Below are 14127 nucleotides of genomic sequence, written 5' to 3'. Positions count from 1 at the left end.
GTGCTATGTGCCCTCTTATGCCTGAAGTCTGGCTGGCGATGAGGAATTAACTCACCACTAAAGCCTAAAATCCTGTGGTCATAAGAAAAGTGGTGGCTCTTTAAGGCCCATCCCTTTCCCCCGCTGAATGCTGTCATCCCTTCTCCACTCCACTTCTCCATCAAAAATCTCCACTGCAGCGCAATGAGGTGGGTGACCTTACCTCACTCTTGTTATCTTTTTCATCTAGAAAACAAAGCTATTTTAAAGATCCAGGATCCCTGACAAGAACAAAGTCAATATTCTGCAAAGATTTTGATAAAAACATGCAAATAAAAGCTATATAGTCATGATTCTCAGATAGGCAGAACTTCAAGGTTAAATCTAAGGGTAGAATCGGTTTGGGAAGGGGAGAAGGAAATACCACTAACTACCTTCATTCAGGAGAATGGGAGAGGGGGTCAGATAAAGAGCAAAGAACAAGTATAGATGCAATTATGAGGTAGAGGAAAAAATTAAAATACTAATTATAAGAGAATGCATCAGCTTTGGGAAAAAAAAACCAAGAAGAAATGCAGAGGAAATATACATTACTAAAAACTGGCATTAGAAATGAAAAGCAATAGGTATAAAAAAGAATGTTATCTAAAAACTTCCTCACAAAAGTACCTGTACAGATAATGTCACAGGTGAGTTCTAAAAAAACTTTCAAGGAACAAACTCAATTGTTAATTTTCCAACACAGATGGAGAGAACACAAACTGCCAATTTTTTTCAAAAGCCTGCATGATAGTGATACAGAAATCTGATAAATATAGCAAAAAAAGAAAACTACAGTATAATCCAATTCATGAATATTAATACAAAACATTCTATATAAAGATATAAGCAAACAGAAGCCAAAATCTCTCTAAAAGAATGATGCATCACTAACTGTGCCAAGGATGATTCAATATTAAGACATATTAATATAATTCATTCTATCAACAAGTCAAAAGAAAAAAACACCTACATTATCATCTATACAGATACTGAAATGGCATTCCATCTTTATCATCTGGAAGGGATGAAGAATTTTAATTTTTAGCAAAAAAAATTTATAAATACTCTATTGCTGATAAAATACATATATATATATATATATATATATATATATATATATATCTCAGGTCAAATGCCAGCCATTCTAATGGTAAATTAATATATGTAAAACACCCAGCAGAGTCAGAGTTTCTTGGAAGATAATCAGTATCATATTATCTATCATATCTATCATCATTGTCATATCCATCACTATTATTTATAATTATTATAACCATTATTAGAAATTTTTCTATATTATCAGTAATAAAAACACATCACTATCAATATTTAACACTATTTTGAAAGCACTCCAATTAGCTAAGAGAAATAGAAGACAAAAATTGGAATAAAGTTAAACTCTAATCATTTTAGAGTATATGACTTCAAACCTATTAATACCAAGAAAATAAAGTGAAAACTAAGAGAAATGGTGATAGAATCCAGTAATGTATCTGGTTATGACACTAATATATTGATATATCTATTATGAAAACAATGAGCAATTACAAAATATAAGAAAAAAGCTCATTTATAACATACACAAAAGGACAAAATACGTGGATGTGAAATTTGCAAGAGATGTCCCCATTATAAAGAAAACTTTGAAACACTAAAGAAAAATAACAGGATAGTGAATAAATAGAAAGATACACCTTATTCCTGGATAGAAAGACTCAAGTTGTAAAGATATCAATTTTCTCATTAGTTTTGAAGTTGAACAAGTTGACTCTTAAGATCACATATGATTAAAATTTTCCATTAAAGAAAGAATCCCGATTGGGGACTAGCCTCACCAGACAGTAAAACATTACAAACATCACAAAAGGAACGGTTGGTACCAGTGTCTACACAGAGTCTACAGAGCAGAGTGTTCAGAAATAGGATTAAACACATAAGGAACTTAGTATATAATAAATTTCAAACCAATTAATGATATTAGGATAACTACCTACCATTCTGAAAAAAAAAAGTATCTATCTGACTTTCTACACCAGTGAAAATTCCAAATAGATCAAAGATTTAAATCTGTATTATTATAGTAAAAATGAAAGATATTAGGACCACTGTGTATACTCTGCAAGGTAGAAGGCTAAAGTCTCAGACACTAGCTGCTCCTAGGAAAAACGTCCCCGTGACTGCCACTGTAGGCACTGACTTGAAATGGTCCAAGTCTGCTTCTTCCATTACTCAGAACCATGGGTTGGAACACCATCTTCTTTTTCTTTTTTTCTTCTCTAAGTTACATTTCACTCAAAAGAGGAAATAATATAAACAACAGAGTAAGTTTCCTAAAAGCAGAGACAATGACTTTCCTGGTTCTTGGAACATATCAGGGGTTCACTGTTTGTGGGTCTGAGCTCCAATCCCACCATCATGGAAGGAAGTCTCACACTTCAGGACCCTCTTGAGACCTTTGCCATCCCTTCTCCCTGCCATACTTCCTTCCCATGCACTGTCCTCATCTTCTTATCTCGACTTGGAAAAGCTGACTTCACCAATTCAGATCCCTGTTTTCTACTCCTGAAATACCCCCTAGAAGCACCTTTTGAATTGACAGTGTTCTATACAATGTGTTCTTTTTTTAAATAAATTTCAGGGCACTAAAATGTTCTGAAATTGTTTTAACTACACTAAATAATCTGCAATCCTGAAACCTCAACTTGAGAAGAAAAACACTAGCAACTGACAAGTCCCTCCATTTAGGGCCAGTTATAAATTGCTAAAACATGATTGAGCAACACAATCATAAAACACATACACACACAGGACTCAAACTAGAAGGAAATGTGAACATAGGGACATAGTTATGTTAGCACAGTAGAAGGGTAAGTTTCTTCCTTTTAATTTTTTAGTATTTTGTTACATAAATGTAAATATATTTCAATTTTTAAATATTCTCATTAACAAATAAAAAATTCAGAGAACAGTTACATCATCCTGAAAAGGTATTATTATATTTCCTTTCTATCTTTAATGTTTTATTTACTCACATACACATTTCATAAAACAATGTTTTATAAACTGTTAATCTAGCTTTAGCTACTAAGCATTCCACAGTCATTTAAAATCTTTCAGAACATTTTATTGGCTACATAATAATCCAAAGAAAGGCTATATCATAATTTTGTTTACTTATTCCACTGCAGTTGGACATTTATAAGATAATAGCACAAGATTTTACACAAAAGTTGTAACAGCAGTAATAGCATTATTGACCATTTACTTTAGCTAACTCTACTTGCAAAAATCTATTAGTTCAAATTTTTAAGATATCCTAACTGGATATTTATTATAAAGCTGGTTTTAATGATTTTATTGACCAGCATCAACCACGCACCATCAAGCAAAATTCTTACCTTTGGTATTCGTTCTTAACTAAAATGATCAGCTCCTATCATTTCTGTAAGTCTTCAAAGACTGAGAGATGAGGGTTTCAAGAAACTTAGCTCACTGGTTTATTCCTAAAAGTTTCTCACTTTTTCTAACTCACTCAATGAGACATCAGGTGAAAACCCAAATAAGAAAACCTCCACTTGAGAAAAGCACACAAAAATCTCCCATAAGGCCCTCAATTCTCCTCAATTTAAGGACTTATTAAACCCATGGTTCTAAACTTAGTGGGCATCAGAATCACCTGGGGGGCTTGTTAAACACAGACAGCTGGGCCTCACATCCAGCGTTTCAGTAAGATGGGTAGGATTCCCAAAATTTGGGTGACTAGCAAGTTCTCAGTGGCTGATCTGGGGACCACGCTTTGAAAATCAACGCACTAAATGATTATGTTGAGTCTCTATTACATCCCAAGTACTGTCCCAGGTGCACAGAGACACCAGTAAACATGAAAGGCAAAGTTCCTACTCTCACGGACCTTATCTGCTAATAGAATAAACGGATATCAGCCAAGAAAGGCTGGAGAGGGATTTGAGGTGAGTTGCCCAACTGGAAAAAAGCGCGAGGAGCCGACATGGAGCAAAACATCACTTTATTGCAGTACAAGTGGGTGGCACATGCAGGTGTATGCACTTGTCCTTTTATTATGCCTGCACATGCGTATTGTTCATAATGCTGACTCGTGCTACTAGCGCATGTGTACATTTACTTCTTACCTCACACACATGCAAGTTATTGTGAACTTCTGACCTGGGTCCCGCTACCTACTCACTTAAAACTACCAACAACGGACATCAGGCAAGAAGCATGTAAGCCAATGAGCAGAATTTCCTGGCAATGCTAAGTGTTAAATCCTCTTAGAAATTCTCTACGGTGAGAACTGGTGTCTCCAAATACAGGGTGCTGGTACCTGTTCTCCATCCATTCCCTGGCCCGTATAGGGTTGGAGCCAGCAAAACAGAGCAAACTACCTGTTTGTGTTTTAGCAAATCCCTTCTCAACTGGGCAGAAAACTCCGCCACTACAAAACAAAGGAAGAATTGTATCTCCCCATTTACAGTTCTGGAAAGCACACTGTTAATACTTTTTAGAACCTGGAGGGAAAATAACAGGTCTTTTTGTAACGGAAAACTGAACTGTCACTGCTACTCCAACTCAAGGCTTAATTATACATAAGGAGAATATATCGATCGATAAAATGAAGTTATACATACAAGTTATATAAACAAACCATTTGACTTAGCAGAATCGATGGAAATGCTGCAAATAACTCTTGTACTAAAACTGCTTCCAACCAAATGGAAATCAAACAGTTAAATGTAATTAAATATCATGTTATCTACATCACGATTACAAAATGCCTCCTTCTCAAATGCATTTCTGTTAGGTATTAAAGGACATTAAATGAGAGAGATTTCCCATCCCACCAACGCTGCCCCCAAAGATCACTACAGGAGTGCCTTAAAGATCTCTCTTTGGAAGGAAAAATGCCCTGTTCCCTTTTGTTTCAGCAGGCAGCATTCAAGTACGACCTAATAAGTGGGCTTTGGTATAAACAACTAAAGAAATTTCTTAGCATTTACTTGCCGCTGGCCATTGCTTTAGGGCCTAAGAGTTCTTTTCATAGTTTTTCAACTTCAGAGCTGGCTTTCAAACATGCTTTAAGCATGATTCAGAGTAAAGTACACATTTTCCCACAATGAACCAGTGTACCCAACTATGTACACATCTGAAACAAAATTTTACAAAATAGGAGCACTCCCACTGCACATGAAACCTGATGACATTTTCATTCTATTTCCTTTGTTTTTAATGCCGGTAAAACCCACTAAGTTTATCTTACAACCTAATGGGTCATAACCCATAGTTTGAAAATCTCTGTTTAGGATATGTATAAAATCCTACAAATCCATGCAAAACCACTCCTCGAGAGAAAGAAGCTGGGTTTTTCTTACCTGAAGTTTTCAGAGCCAGAAGGGGAAGAAAAACCTGCTTCCATCTTGTTGGTTATGCAGCTCAAGCTCCAAGAACCGCCCCCACTCCCAAAACCACCCAGAACCAGGAAGTGTGTGTTTAAGTATCTAATCTGGGCCAGGTGTATAATTTCCACCTGTGTCTGTCCTTTCTTTCAGGGAAACAGAAAAGCTTCAACCAGTTTCATGATCCAGATCAAGTTTGACCAATAGAACTTTCAGCAAAGAAGGAAATGTTCCATATCTGTGCTGTCCAAACAGTAACCATTAGCTTCAAGTGACTATTAATCACACAAAATGTGCCTAGTATGACTGAGAGGCTGAATTTTTTTTTATTTTACCTTATTTACTTTACTTTTAAATAGTCACAAGTCTAAGTGGCTACCAGAGAGGACAGAGCAGATACAGATTCTCCTTCAAGTATTCACCACATCACTAGAGTGAAGATTTTTGCCAAAGTAGTAATGAATTTTCTGCCCTCCTAGTAACCTGAAAATGTTATTTTTCTGGGATTCTAATTCATTTCATTTAGGACTGCTCAAGCAGGCAGGGATTGTAGAGGTTTCTTCCGCAATTAAAGGATGTGCCTCTTCTACCAATTTGTTCTGCACAGTGAACAGATTTAGCTAAATTATGGGAAGTTCTTGCCACTTTTGGCGTGTCCCTGACCACGGAGGTATGCATTCTCTCCCTGACTCTCACACTAGCTGATAGCCCTGGGATGTTTAACTTCTCTCCACCCGTGATCCTTCTACCAGTGAGAGACCAAAGGAATCAAGCACAAATGCAGACCTGCTGTGAGGACAGATTCACAGGCATTAACTTTCACCTTGTTTGCTCCTTTTAGTAACTTGGTGAACAGCACACACATGCTACAGAATGGTAATGCTAAACAGAGACTCTTCCCTGGAACTTCTACCAGGGAAATCTCCCTTCGATCTTTTCAGTAGTGACATCTGCGCTCGTGTTGGCTTTTATAAATGGCTTTGACAACTGGAGCTCTGATTTCAAGGCTGAATGGCCCAACTTCCTCTGCTCTCTCTGGGTTTTCATCAGGAGCCATGATTTACGAGGACTAAACAAGGTATAATTTGATTTTCCTCTAAAGCAAGCCATGCATGTTGATCAAGGCTGGTTTGCGGCAAAGTTTTAAGTAGGTGAAGCTCATCTTCCACTACATTCATCTGTTCTGCTGTCACCTCCGGTCCCATTAAAACCTGATCTCCAGGTAGCCAGTCACTTTCTACTGCCCAGGTTCTCTTCTGAGACACAACAGCCCAGATATAACATCCTACCTTCGATGGTTGGCTCACTAGAAACTCTCACCAATCTCTTGGTCTCAAAAGTTACTGACTCCAAGTGCAATATTTAGGACCTTGCTAGATAAAGTATTCTAATAAAGCAGCATGCCCAAAGTGTGAATCTAATAAAAAATAAGTATGCACTGAGGTATAATGGCCTTATACAGACAATGCCTTAATACATTTTATGGTTAAAATTTCATGCCTAATAGCAGAAGGTAATTTCTGACTTGCAAATATTTTGGACCTCTTCCATCATATAGAAAGGGACTTCCTCTGTCTGTAGCTATAGGGATATCAGTAATAAATCAAAACACACTGCCTCAGAAATCCAAATAATTGATACATCTCTGCTATGGAGTAAATAGCAACCCTTCTGGGTGAGGCTGCATGAACTCTCCTGGGTTTCCAAAGTGTAGTTATATTTATCTGATCCAAGAGAGAAGCATGTTTTAGGCAAAGGAATTTCCAAAATTTGGCCTTGTTGTATCCTTCACCCCTTTACTATTAATCCAGTCAGACTCAGCGGCCTCAAAATATTACACAAAGTGTAGCACCAAATCACTGAGTTCATTCACCTTTTGAGAAGGTGATAACCCATTTAAAGGTGGAAAGGAGAGTAAACAGTAAAACCAGATCTATCAGAAGTCTTAACCCACAAACCTTCTCAACATGAGTAACAGACTATGACTGAACTTGGACTTCCAAATAGTGAAAGTAAAGGAGGTTCCGTAAAGTATACTAACTGGTTGCAAGGTTCAGAAGGGTTACTGGTACCATGGAAAATGGAGAGGAAAAAGACTATCCATGTGCATAATATTGCTGTTTCCTTTTTCAGATGTTTCTGGTGGGGATACACCCTGCTCACCACCCTGCTAAGGGACTTTCCCTGTCAAAGCCCTCCCCCACCATGAATTTATCAAAACCAGAACTTGGAAGCAACATCAGTGACAAGAAATTGCCAGAACTGGCTCTGTCTGTCTGTCACTTCTCAGAATTATAAATACATTTTTACTTTCGTTGACTTGATTCAGTTCAGCGTATTCTCCAGTCTCTACGGGTCTTGGGCACACACGAGCACGTGTCAACACCTGCGTGTTGAACAGGCTCCCAAGTTAACATGTTCAAGCCTGAGCCCTGACCCTACACTCCACTCACCTTCTCTTCCTGGTCTTTCCCTCTGCAGAATGTGGCAAGACCATTCTTTCATAGGCTCAAGTCAAAAACACAGAATTCATCCTAGACTCCTCTCTTCAGCTCATATCTCACATCCAATCCAGCAGCAAAACCTTTTGTCTCTATCTTCAGATGATACCCAAAATCTGATCACTACTCATCTCCTCCATTGCTACCACCTTGGTCCAATCTACCATCATCTCTCACCTAATTATTGTGTAGCCTGTGTAACCTACCTGCTTCCTCTCTCGACCCCCTATTTTCAATGCAGCAGACAGGGTGATGCTCTTCAAATGTACATTAGATGATGTCCTCTCGAAGCCTTGCATTAACTCCCCATATCATCCAGAAGAAAAGGAAAGATTCTGACAATCATCTATCTGAACCTAACTTACCTGCCTCCCACCCCTACTTCTCAGCCCCCTTCCCCTGCTCTCCTGCCCCCAGTTCCCTCCACTTCAGCCACCACAATGGCCTCCTTGCCATTCTTGGAGCAAGCAAGGAACTCTCCTGCCTCAGGGTTTATGTTTCTTACCTTCTCTACCTGTCACCCTCTCCCCTAGGGGTGCAGCTCATTTCTCAATGCCTTCACCCGAGAATGTTAACAAATGGCACATTCTTAGTGAGGCCTTCCTCGGACTTTCGGTTTAAAACAGCAGCCCCTCCCCCCACACCCACCCACACTCTCAGTTCCCGTCCCCTACTCCTGCTTTATCTCTGTCACACATATCACTACTGACCACACCGTATACTGTAGCTTACTTATCTATCTTCTTCATTGGATTTCTTCCCTAGGCAAACATAAGTTCTGTGAAGACTGGAGTTTTTGTGACCTCAGTTCCATTGTTGAAGCCCCAGCTTCTAAAACAACACCAGGCACATAACAGATGCTCAATAAATATTTGGTGAGCTGGAAACACACTGATATGGATGCAGCTTTTGCGAGCTAGTAGCCCCCTCCTGCATTCTCTTAGGACCTCATCTTTCCTCTCCTTCCACCCAGGTGGTCCCAGCAGGTACCTGACATGAGCATATTCTGGCCACAGCTGCCCGTCTCCCCGGCTCTGCTTCAGCAACTCCTTTGTCATCATAGGTGGGCCAGTGCCTGTGCCAATGTTGCCACGTCCAACCTCCTCACTGCCCCAGCTCCCAAGGCCCGCTTTGAGCTGATATCCACAGTTCCTGGTCGCCACAGCAGGCCTGGGCCACGGGCTGCCAGTGTCCCCCCGGCATGAAGGCCCTGTCCTGCTCTTAATATATCTGGCCCGAGCATGACCACAAGCCTCATCCTTAATTCTCTGGGGCAACTTCTTCACTTACTAGTGTACTCCTGAGCAAATGATTGAACTTCTCTGCTCCTCAGGATTCTCATCTGTAAATGCAAATCATATCTGTCTCATTGCATGGCTGGAAGACCAGAACTAATGTATGCGAAGTACTGAGCAGCACTGTCTGCTGGAGAAGTGCTCGATAAGTATTAGCTATGATCATACGGTGATGATGATGATCTTTATCGGCCCAGTTGTGGCGGTCGTTATTACTGTTCTTTAGAATAGCCCTTCTGGGAACCCACAGGCCCTGGCCCATGGTCCCAGGCTCCTATTAGGGCCAACCTCCTGATGAACTCCCAGGCTGCCCAAGGTAGCAGCCGCACCCACTCCTATGCAGGAGCATCCTGAGTTGTATTTGGGCGTGTATGAGTCCAAGCCCAGAAAAGCAAGACTCCTCCTCTGGAGCCAAGTTCTGCCTTCCTTCCAGACTCTGATACCTCCCCAGATGAGCACCAGGGTAAATACCCATACCTTAAGGACAGCCCTGTGCCCAAACCACAGTAGTGTTATCAATCTAATCACAACCCATTAACCAACAGCAGTAGCAGGGATTTATTTCCCTCAGTAACCCGTTCCTTAAAAACAACAAAAAAAGGGGGGGGGGGTCCAGCTCCTTGACCCTGGACAAATTGGTCAAATACCAGGTACCTGATTTTCTCAATTATAAAAGTAGCCACAATTGTATCTGCCTCATATGGTTGTTGTGTGGATTAAATGAGTTAATACATATCAAGAAGTTAGAACAGTGCCTGGCACATGGTAAGAACTTTACAAGATTTGCTGTGACTATTTTCCCATAGCAATAATATAAAGACAGTCTTCTCTTCAAGTAGTCTAAGCATTGTTTTATCTGTTCGGTGCCTCCCCAAAACTGGAAATCCTGATGGCTAGAAGGAACTTTTCTTCACATTTCTATTTTTAGTGCATTGTAGAGGGTCTAGCACAAAGTAGGTTTTCGATGCATTTTTATTGAGTAAATAAATGAATGGATAAATGCATTCATGAATGATTTCCTTATTCGGGGTCACAGTGAAGCCCAGATTGTTGAAAAAAGTAATCCTTGCAAGCAAGAAACAGTAAAGAAAATAAGGAGAGAAAAAAGCATCTCAAAGAATCAGGCTATTCCTTGAGGAAGAGGCAGAGTATTTGACTAATGATGGATTGGGGCCCCTGGGAGGCATCCATCACTTCTAATCCTGGACTCTGCTGGAGGAAATGAACCCTGCATGCATAAATTAGTGAAAGGTATAATAGTGATTCGTGTTCCTTTTGCAATTTCCTCTTCTGCACAGCCGCTTATGCAGATTGAACAAGATGTCACTGTTACATCAGGAACAAAGTGAGACACGGAAATCGACAAAAAGAAAGCCTGATCCTGGATTTGGTTAACCTCCAACTAAAGTCTTCCCTCAAGGAAAAGACTCCAGGAAAGTGGGGAATTGGTATTTTAATTCTGATATTTTATGATATTACAGAAGCCATTCTGAAGTGGCTAGAGGAAAGCAAAGAATAAAATCATAGTTGTAAAACCAGGGGGAAAGAAAAGAGTAGAGAGACAGAATCTGACTAAGCAGAATTCTTACACTTTAATATCTGAACAGTGACGGAGGTATTAGAGGTCACAACCTTGGGGGCAGGAAAATCAACTCCTTTGAGTAGAAATTATTTTTCTTGCTGTTGCAAGGAAGTATTGAGTTAAGCAGTGGGCGCTTTGGGTTGCTAGACAGATCACTAGCAAAGATCACTGAGAAATTTAGCCCAGCGTAGCTAAACAAATACTAACAAGAAGTTTCACATAAAGATTTTAACTTGATACTCTCAACTAATCCACAATAGGGAAGATAGAATTATTCTCACTTTACAGATAAAACTGAGAGACACAAAGTGACTTTGTCAAGACCATACCATCAACAGACAGTGGGGGGCCTTGGCACCAGGCCTTCTTCCCTAAGCATTCAGCCTCCCTTCTCTGCCATGTGTGTCCTGCATGTTTAAACAGATAGAAACGTGTATGTGAAATATACTTCAATCTTCAATCAGCAAACATAAAAGAAGGAAAAAAAGGAATTAAAGGTAACTTATGGCATATGATACAGAGAACATCTGCTATCACCAGGAACCACAGTAAACTCCTTCTTAATATTCTTTTCAGAAAGGACAGAGAATTATCTCAACAACTTTGGAGACAGTGACTCTACCCACCTTGGCTGCTGTGAACTGAAGCAACACAAATTCAAGAAGCCATGAGAACAAGATTTTAGAAGGAAACCCTTGTGCGATGTCCTGAAAGCATGGGTTATGATAAATATATCAATCTAATATGGGAAAAGTGATGAAAATAGTCATCCTCAACTGAAGAGAACCACGTATTCAGGAAACTGAACACATATTTATGTAAATTTGAGTGGTTTAAGTAGTTGAAATTAAAAGACTCGAGTAGAATATGAATATGTATTATTATTTATCATATTCATAGAACTTAACATCCTGTAAAATGTTTCACAAATAGTGCTTATGCTATTCATTCAAGCTTTCCCCAGATTGGCTCATATTTCCTATTGTTGTCTGAGAAAACCAATGTTTACACTAGGTTAAGACACAGCTTTAGGAATTAGTTTTTTTTTAAAGAGAAGAGAAAATGGAAAAGCGAACAAAATCTTTAAAAGCCTGACACAGAAGGCCTCAGCCCAGATGACCAGAGTGGGAACCCACTTTTGCTCCACCTAGAATCCCACTTCTATTGGCCTCATCAAATGAGCGGCCCAGATGGAAGGAAACTATTCACATCTTTGTTCACTTCCCGAGCCAGGCTGCCCAGGAAATACGCTTCATTTTTTTCTCCATTTAGAGAATTCTGTGTTCCTAGGAAGCCAACTAAGGCTGGGGAGCGAGCATAAGCACAAGAAGGTGTAACCCCCAGAGCACCGTTTGGGGCCCTCCCCCCCCTACTGTGACAGGATCGTCCCTGTACCCCTCTCTCTCAGTTCAGTCATGTGCCCTTCCTTTGCACTCTACCCAGATGGACTCTATCCATCTTACCTCTGTGAGGTAGATGCTACTATCACACCCATTTTAAAGTTAAGTAAATGGAGGCTTGGAGAGTTTGATCAATTTGACCAAAGTCATAAAGCTAGTGAACAACACAGCTGAAATTTGAACCCAGAAAGCTGAGCCCAGAGGCCACTGTGTCCCCCATGTCTTTTTTTTAACTCTCATTTTTTATTAAAGTGTCAATTTATAATGTTAGTTTCAGATGTATAGCAAAGTGATAGATGTATAGCAAAGTGATTCAGTTATACATATATGTATGTATATTTTCAGATTCTTTTCCATTACAGCTCATTACAAGAAACTGAATATAGTTCTTTGTGCTATACAGTAGGTTATCTGTTTTATATATAGTACTGTATATTGCCTCTTACTACAAATGTCCTTGCACTTAGGGGAAAGGAGCCTGGAGCTGGACTTGACATCTTTAGTAGGTTTGGGATTTTTCCATTGCTGTTAAAGGCAACACTCCTGAAAGCTTTTACTTCTATAAACACACTATTTTTATAATCGACCCTGAGGTTTCCTTTCCTAGAATTCACCCCCAGTAATAAAATCATTTAAAGCCAGCTACCGATTTGTCAGTTCTTAGGCAAAGTGCCTCCTGGACTCAGAATTCCTCAGGATCCTGGATGGATGAACAACAAACATGAACAGGATAACTCCTGGCTAGCTGCAGGAAGGGGCGCCCCAAACCTGCAATTATATAGGGTGACATGACTCCCCCAATTGCTAGATGTTTGGGGGAAATGAATCATGCTAGCAGGCACACATATTTTCATAGCATGTTTATATTCAGTATAGAAAGAATGCATTTGCAGAAATAACAGAACTGTGTTTCCTCACCAAGGGAAGAAGAAATGTAACTCTAAGTTTAAAAAGCAGTGGGAGGCTCTCTCTCGCTCCCTAACATCATAATTCACCCTTTCAGCCATGTGCTGCCATGCTTGATCTTTTTACTTTTAATTTATTATTTGTGCTGCTGCTGCTGGGAAGCTTTGATGTCAGGGACTAGAGGGAGGTGAAGACGTCATCTTGGAGGTGCAAGGATGTCCCTTCAACACCACGATCTCTCTTCTTCACCTGGTTGCCTTCTAGCTCACCCAAGTTGTATCTCGAAAGAATTGTAAGGAGAAAGAATCTTATCTCAAGGGATTGCAAGGCCCTGGGGCAAAGAGGTGCGACTGTGGAAACAATTTCCTATCAAAGCCTAGGTCTGTCTGCAGAGATGCTCATTCACTGTTTAGCAAATATGTCATTCACCATTCATTCAATCAGTGTTTACTGAGCATGGAATAAATGCTATGACTGTGGAAGAGACAGGGACACAATATGTGACAGATACTGCTGACTACCCATCCAACAGCCACTCCTTCCAACTTCTTAGCTTAGAGGACACTAATTTTGTTTAAGTATCCAACCCTCAAGGAGGGGAGCCCTGTCTCCACCCTAGCTAATTAGTTTAAGTCAGGAGTCAGCAAACACTGGCTCACAAGCCAAATCCAGCCTACTGGCTTCTTCTGTATATAAAAATATACTACAACCATGTCATCTTTATGTATCACTGATAAATATTTTCATGCTGCATAGTAGAATCAACTAGTTACAAAAGAAAGCATATGGCCTGCAAAACTATAACATTTGCCCTCTGACCCTTTATAGAAATATTTTGCTGAATGCTGGTCTAAACCAATTAGTAATACCATGACCCTTGTCAGTGTTTGGTTTGGTTTCCAAGTGGACAAGTGACCCAGCACTGATAAATGACACTTGAGGAAAGTCTGCTGAGGCTAACTGGGACAAAAAGAGGTTTCTTTTCTTCCACTGGAGTGACTCCTAGAATGA

The 14127-nt window shown here is 39.8% G+C and overlaps 2 long non-coding RNA genes across 5 annotated transcripts in view; one reads left to right on the top strand and one right to left on the bottom strand.

Moving 5' to 3' along the window:
• The window catches only part of LOC116277914 (uncharacterized), a 387230-nt gene that overhangs the window by 191117 nt on the left and 181986 nt on the right, over positions 1 to 14127 (bottom strand). The window lies entirely within an intron of this gene.
• On the top strand, positions 11105 to 11682 carry LOC140689530 (uncharacterized). Its single transcript, XR_012064574.1, has 2 exons — positions 11105 to 11307; positions 11387 to 11682. It is a non-coding gene; the product is annotated as an uncharacterized lncRNA (long non-coding RNA).

The sequence above is a fragment of the Vicugna pacos genome, chromosome 3, assembly GCF_048564905.1.
Source record: "Vicugna pacos chromosome 3, VicPac4, whole genome shotgun sequence".
Taxonomy (NCBI): Eukaryota; Metazoa; Chordata; class Mammalia; order Artiodactyla; family Camelidae; genus Vicugna; species Vicugna pacos.
This window is presented reverse-complemented; position numbering and strand designations above follow the sequence as displayed.